The sequence below is a fragment of the Urtica dioica genome, chromosome 5, assembly GCF_054948205.1.
Source record: "Urtica dioica subsp. dioica isolate 48M chromosome 5, U.dioica_male_clone48M_v1_H2, whole genome shotgun sequence".
Lineage (NCBI taxonomy): Eukaryota > Viridiplantae > Streptophyta > Magnoliopsida > Rosales > Urticaceae > Urtica > Urtica dioica.
In genome coordinates this window covers 20,451,000-20,457,973 of record NC_142760.1, presented here as the reverse complement: position 1 = coordinate 20,457,973, position 6,974 = coordinate 20,451,000, and positions in this window count along the sequence as shown.

Here is a 6,974-nt window from a genome sequence, read left to right as displayed (position 1 = left end):
AGAATGCTCACGCGGGACCACGTTTTCCTTCTTCGACGCCATGTTCCCTCCTTTGGACGATGAGCCACCGGCGGATGACCCGCTCTCTCGGGTTCCCGCGGAGGCGGCTCAGTCGACGAACCGCCTGTTTGACGGAGAGGCGACCGACGGGTCGGGAGCCCCCCATCCTGAGGACGACGAGGAGCAGATCGACTTTGGCTCAGAGTAGCCAACTTCGCGCATTTGTTTAGCGCTCGCATTATGTTTCCTTTCGGATATTTGTTATGTTTCTTTTGCTTGACATTCGGTGTGTTTTCTTGTTGGGTTGTTTATGTGACATTGTTCGCTTTGGTTAAAGCTTTTCTTATCTGTTATGCGTCTTATTTTCTCGACTTGCTATGCCTTTAGCGTAATCGATTCGCGTAATCCAATTAGTGCGTGTCTTGCGAACTCGGCTTACTATATCTAGCGTAACCGGTTTGCACGGCTTAGTGCTGCACCTGGCGGCGAGGTTTTCCACGGACGCTGGCTAGACCAGTTTCGTCAAGCGGATGCAAATTTTCGTCATTCATTCGTGACTCGCAGCCTATCGGCGTGTGTGAGCTGAACGACTATCGTGCCCAAATGCCGGTGCGTATGCTACCTATCGGCGTGCATGTCGTGCGCCGGAACGGGTTTGAGGCGAGCGCGATTCCCAGCGAGTGTGGTACTTGTTGGTACGCACATCGCGTGATGGGTGGGCTGCCAAGATCAACGATCCGGTGCGCTGATGTGATCAACCGATGCCGGAATGCGAGGCGTTGAATCGCGCAGCAGCGCCGCGCGGGATACATGCAGAGTCGGAGGTCCAGAGCGCGGATCCGACTTGTCGACATTTCGCTACCTCTCGGTGCGTGAAACGTCAGTTCGTGCATGCAAGGTCGGAGGTCCGGTGCGCGGATCTGACTTGCCGACACTTCGTTACCTCTCGGTGCGCGAAACGTCGGTTCGTGCATGCAAGGTCGGAGGTCCGGTGCGCGGATCCGACTTGCCGACACTTCGTTACCTCTCGGTGCGCAAAGCGTCGATCGGTGCGAAGGCGTCGCACGAGGGATGTGTGGGATCGGAGGTCCGGTGCGCGGATCCAATTTGTTGATGTTTCGCTACCTATCAGTGCGGGGAACACGGAGTCGTGCGAGTGCGTCGCGCGAAAAAGGTAAATGTTCCTCTTATCCTCATTAGCCCCCCGAGTTTCTTGGGTACTCGTAGAGGAGACTAGAAATTATAATATCGTAGGACAAAATGCTTTGAGATGAAATGTAATTCAATTATCACGTAGAAATAGTTTAAAAAATTACATTCCCCAGCCATTGGCTTTACTTGAAACTGAAAATTGTTTGTTGCTAAACTTGAAAACAAGGCAAGCGGGAGCGGACTTCTATTGGTAGTATTGCCGTAGGTGCTCCGCGTTCCACGGGTGTGTGAACACGATTCCCTCCAAGTTCTCGAGCTCGTACGTGCCATTGTGGATGGCTCGGCGCACGCGGTACGGACCTTCCCAAGTGGGGCCCAAGACTCCCGCCCCTTGCACTTTGGTGTTTTGGAACACCCTTCTAAGGACGAGGCTTCCGTTAGCGAACTTCCGCAGCTTGATCTTGGAGTTGTAGTACTTCTCGACCTTCCTCTTTTGTGCAGCAAGGCGGGTGGGTGCGTCCGCCCTCTTCTCGTCTATGAGGTCTAGCTCTAGTCTGATTGCGTCGTCGTTGGCGGCCTCCTCATACTCCTTGATGCGCAAGGTTGGTAGCTTGGTCTCGACGGGTACCACGGCTTCGATGACGAACGCGAGAGCAAAAGGGGTTTCGCCGGTCGTATTTCGGGCGGTGGTTCGGTATGCCCACAAGACCACGGGAAGCACGTCGGCCCAAGCCCCCTTTCTTTCTTCCAGCTTCTTCTTCATGTTTTCTTTGATCATTTTGTTGACCGCCTCGACTTGGCCGTTGGCTTGTGGATGGCGGGGAGAAGAGAAAGTCTTGCTAATGCCCAATTGTTCGCACATCTCTCGGAGGCGCGCGTTGTCAAATTGCTTTCCGTTGTCGGTCACAATCGACGCGGGGATGATGTCGGCGAGGGCTTGGCCTTTGATGGCGGTTCTCGGTTGGAACTCGACCCCGTATTCGCCCAGCTCTTGGGGCCATATAGCCATTCGAGAGGAGGTCCCTTTTTGCAGGGCCTTCTCGATGGGATGTCCTGTGCGTACCACGATGGGGTGCGCTTGGAAGTAGGGCCGAAATTTCCTCGCGCTCACGAGAAGGGCGAGGGACAATCTCTCGATTTCCGGGTATCGGGTCTCGGCGTCGAGGAGCACCTTGCTAACGTAGTAGATCGGCCATTGCACCTTGTCTTCTTCGCATATGAGAACTGCGCTCACGGCCCTATCGGACACCGCGAGGTAGACATACAAGGTCTCACCGTCTTTTGGTTTTGCGAGTAACAGGGGGGGAGGTGAAATAGGCTTTCATTTCGCGGAACGCTTCCTCGCACTCCTCCGTCCATACAAACCCGTCGGTCTTCTTCAGTGCCTTGAAAAACGGTTGGCACCTATCGGTGGCTTTGGAAACGAATCGCGTCAGGGCGGCGATCCATCCCTTCAAGCTCTGAACTTCTTTCACTTTTTGTGGCGACCTCATATCTAAGATCGCCCTAATCTTCTCGGGTTAGCCTCGATCCCGCGGCGGCTAACCATGTAACCCAAGAATTTTCCGGACTCGACCCCAAAAGCGCACTTATTGGGGTTGAGTTTCATCCTGTAGCTTCGCAGGATCGTGAACATATCTCTTAGGTCTCGAACGTGGTCGTGGGCCTTGAGGCTTTTGACGAGCATATCGTCCACGTAGACCTCCATAGTTTTGCCAATTTGATTGGCGAACATTCGGTTCACCAACCTTTGATACGTCGCTCCCGCGTTTTTGAGGCCAAAGGGCATGACCTTGTAACAGTAGAGTCCGCGGTTCGTAACAAAGGTGGTCTTGATCTGATCCGGCTCGTGCATGCGGATCTGATTGTAGCCCGAGTAAGCGTCTATGAAACTCAACAACTCGTGGCCCACCGTGGCGTGCACAAGTTGCTCGATCCTCGGGAGAGGGAAGCTGTCCTTCGGGCAGGCTTTGTTGAGATCTTTGTAGTCGATACAGATCCGCCACTTCCCGTTTGGCTTCTTGACCATCACCACATTGGACACCCACTTGGGGTGCTCCGCCTCCCAGATGAAGTCGGCGGCGAGAAGTTTGTCAACCTCTTCACCAATGGCTTGGTACCTCTCTCCGCTGAACGCCCGTCGCGGCTGAACGTGCTCAGCCACACTCTTGTCGTCGTTGAGACGGTGAACCATTATCTCGGGGTCGATCCCCGGCAAGTCGGCGTGTGTCCACGCAAAGACGTCTTTGTGCTCGCGGAGGAAGGTGGCGAGCTGGGTTCGGATTTCGGACAGGAGTTGGGCGCCTACCTCTACTTGGTCAGGCTTGGCGTCGTCCAACACGACAAGAACGAGGTCATCCGGTGTCTCCACCTTTCGACGCTCGACATCGTCCCTTTGGTCCAGTTCTCAGAAGGTACCTCCTTCCTCTATCTTGCATGGGAGTTTGTCCCCGAGTTGGAAGACGGTGCTCACCATCTTCCCGTTTTCTTTCCCGTCCACACCTTGGATGTAGCACATTCTTGCCATCGACTGGTGTCCCAACATCATGGCTATTCCCTTGTCAGTCGGGAATTTCATCATCAAGTGGTAAGTGGACGTGATGGCCTTCAACCGATTGAGGGTCGGGCGGCCGACTATGATGTTGTACGCAGAGGGTTGGTCCACGACCAGGAATGACACGATATGGGTGACCTCGAGCCCCCCCGGTGTCCCGAAGGTGACCGGGAGGTCGATGGTTCCCTCCGTCATGACCCTCTCCCCGGAGAAGCCGAAGAGTGGAGTCGAGATCGGGGTCGGTCTTATCCCGGATAGCTTCATCTTGTCCAGCGCTGACTTGAAGATTATATCGGCGGAGCTTCCATTGTCGATTAGGATTCTCCGGACGAGGTTATTGGTGACCGGGGCTGAGACGACTATCGCGTCGTTGTGTGGGTGGAGGACTCGCGCCGCCTCTTGGCCAGTGAAGAACATGGAGTCGAATGGGGCCGGAGGAGGAGCCTCGTACGTATGGTTGATGTAGTGCGCTATTTTCCCTTGGGAAACTTCACGCATGTACTTCTTCCTTTGCGTGGACGAGTCCCCAAACTTCGGGCCGCCCATGATCGAGCCCACGACGTGCAGTTGTGAGCTCTCCAGTTCTTCAATCACTGCTCGGTCCGTGACGGTCACCGTCGTCGGACCCTTCCTTTCCTGCCGCGGACGCTCACCGTGCGCCGTGGCCGTCCCGATTGTTCTAAGGACGTATTCCTTTAGTTTCCCGTCTTGAATCGGGGCCTCGATCTGACGCTTGAGTTGATAGCATTCGGACGTCAGATGCCCATGATCTTGGTGGTATTCACAGAACTTGTTTCGATCCCTCTTGGCGGGATCCTTCGTGAGAGGAGTTGGACTTCCCAGTTTGTCACGGTGCAGAGCCAAAATCCGCTCTGGCGGAGTGTTCAGGGGGGGTGAACGTCGAGAACTTTCGGAAGCTATCGACGTGTGACGGTCTCAGCCTAGGGAGGGAGCGACCGTTAGGGGCCTGGCCTCCCTTGTTCCTCCTCTTTCGAGGGTCGGGACGATCTCCGTCTTGGTCGTCGCGGCGGCGACTACTCTGTCCCCCTGACTTCCGGCCATCTCGGCCATCGAGATAGTCCTCGATCCCCATATATGTGCGGGCTCTTGTCATCAGCTCCGCCATGTCTCGCGGGACCTTTCCAACAATAGATTTGAGGAAGTCGCTCGTGCGAACTCCCTCGGTTATTGCCGTGATGGCGTCTTTGTCGTCGAACCCTTCGACCTTGTGAGACTCCTCGGTGAACCGAGCGAGGTATTGTCTCAGCGTCTCGTCCCTCCCCTGCCGGATGGAGAGGAGATGGGTCTTCGACTTCTTCTGCGCCACGAGGGTGGTGAATCGAGCAAGGAAAGTCTCTCGCAAGGCCCGGAAAGACGAGATCCTTCCCGGCCTCAGGCTTCGGAACCACTCAAACCCCGACCCCGTGAGGGTCAGGCTGAAAGCTTGACAGAGAGTGGCGTCCGTCTGCCCTTGCATTGTCATCCACGTCTCGTAGTGTTGGATGTGGAAGTTTGGGTCCGTCCGTCCGTCATAGGGAGGGATGGACGGTAGTTTGAAGTTCCCTACGCAAGGTTGCGCGAGGATTTGCGCGGCGAAGGGAGAGTATGATTCCTCGATCCCTCCATACGGCCTTTGCCTCCCCGATTCCCTCATATCGATGATTTGGTTTTGGAGGATCTGAATCATCGTGACCATATCAAGCCCGTTAGAAGGGCGGTCAGGGCTGACCGCCGGGGCCACGGGAGTCGCCGGTTGGCGCTCGTTGGACGCTTGGTCCACGACATTGGCCTGAGGTCGGTCGAGAGTTGCGGCGGGGAGCGCGTCCCTCCGAGAGTTGAGTCTTTGGCGGAGATCCTCCCCTCGGGAGTTTCTCTGCGCCGTCAAGCGCTCTCTAAGGTCCACACTCGGTGCGTGGCGGGGCAAGGTCGCCCTTGGTTGGACCGTCCGGCGAGCGCTTCGGCTATCGGCCCCATCATCCACTTGAGTCGCTCTCTCCTCGGCGAGGGGCCGTGTCCGACCACCTCTTGAAACCGAGGGGGCGAGTCCCTGGGAATGTGACCGTGCTTGTCATCGTGCCGGGTGCGAAGGATCGGCCAAAGCACCATTGGACCTCTCGGGCCGTGAATGGGCGAGGCTAGGAGTCACCTCATCGGTCCTTGACTTCCCCACGTAGTTGGGGTCGGAGTCGTCTCGGGCGGACCGATCCTCGACGTCGTAGCCAAGGAGATTGGCGATGAGCGAGCCGTCGACACCGGGACGGTCTAGAAGCTCCGCGAGCCGCCGAGCTGTGTCCTCTCGGAGCGCGGCCTGGGGCTGGCTCTCGTTATCACGAGGTTGCCCTTCAAGACGGTGTGCGAGGCATCGGAGACCGTATCTCGAGCTCGTCGCTCGAATGCCCACGGAGGTCGTGGGAGTGTGACTCATCTCTCGAGAGTCGTAAGTGTAATGAAAGTGAGGAAATGGAAGGGAGAGAGTGCTAAGGTCGGTGGTGCCCTCCTTCTAGCGCCAAAATGTTGTCGCAGTTTTTCGGACAACTATTTAGTAGTCAAAGGCGGTTAGACCCAAGGCCGGACCAAGTGCTCTCGCCTTGACTCGAGCGTGTCGGACTTGGTATCCCAAGTCATCCCTTAGCTGCCGGTAGTTTCTATCTCGTCCAAGCACCTGAAAAGCAACCAGAGAGGTGTGAACTACAAAGGGGAAACAGAGGGGTTGCCTCTGTTTACCTCTCCGACGCTCAACATTAGTAGGATTGAGGTGGATATAGAGGGTTTAGGTGTTTAGAGGCCGAGACTTGAGAGAAACGAGCGAGGTACGAGTTCGACAGCGTTTCAATACTCAAATTCGGATTACCTGGACCGAGGGAGGGAGGGACCCTCATATTTATAGGCGACCAAGGGACGTTTTGAAAGTCCCTTGGCCGAGTGAGGCTGAGTCGGCCATCAGCCGAGTGTGGCTTGGTCGGCCGATGGCCGAGTGAAGTTAGGCGGCCGAGTGAGATTCACTCGGCCATTGGCCGAGTGATCGCTGGATGAGGTTCACTCGGCCATTGGCCGAGTGAATGCCGGACGCCGAGTGAGATTCACTCGACCATTGGCCAAGTGAACGCTGGATGAGGTTCACTCGACCATTGGCCGAGTGAATGCCGGACGCCGAGTGAGATTCACTCGGCCATTGGCAGAGTGAACGCTGGATGAGGTTCACTCGGCCATTGGCCGAGTGAATGCCGGACGCCGAGTGAAAAGCCTGGGCCGAGAGAGGACTAACTCG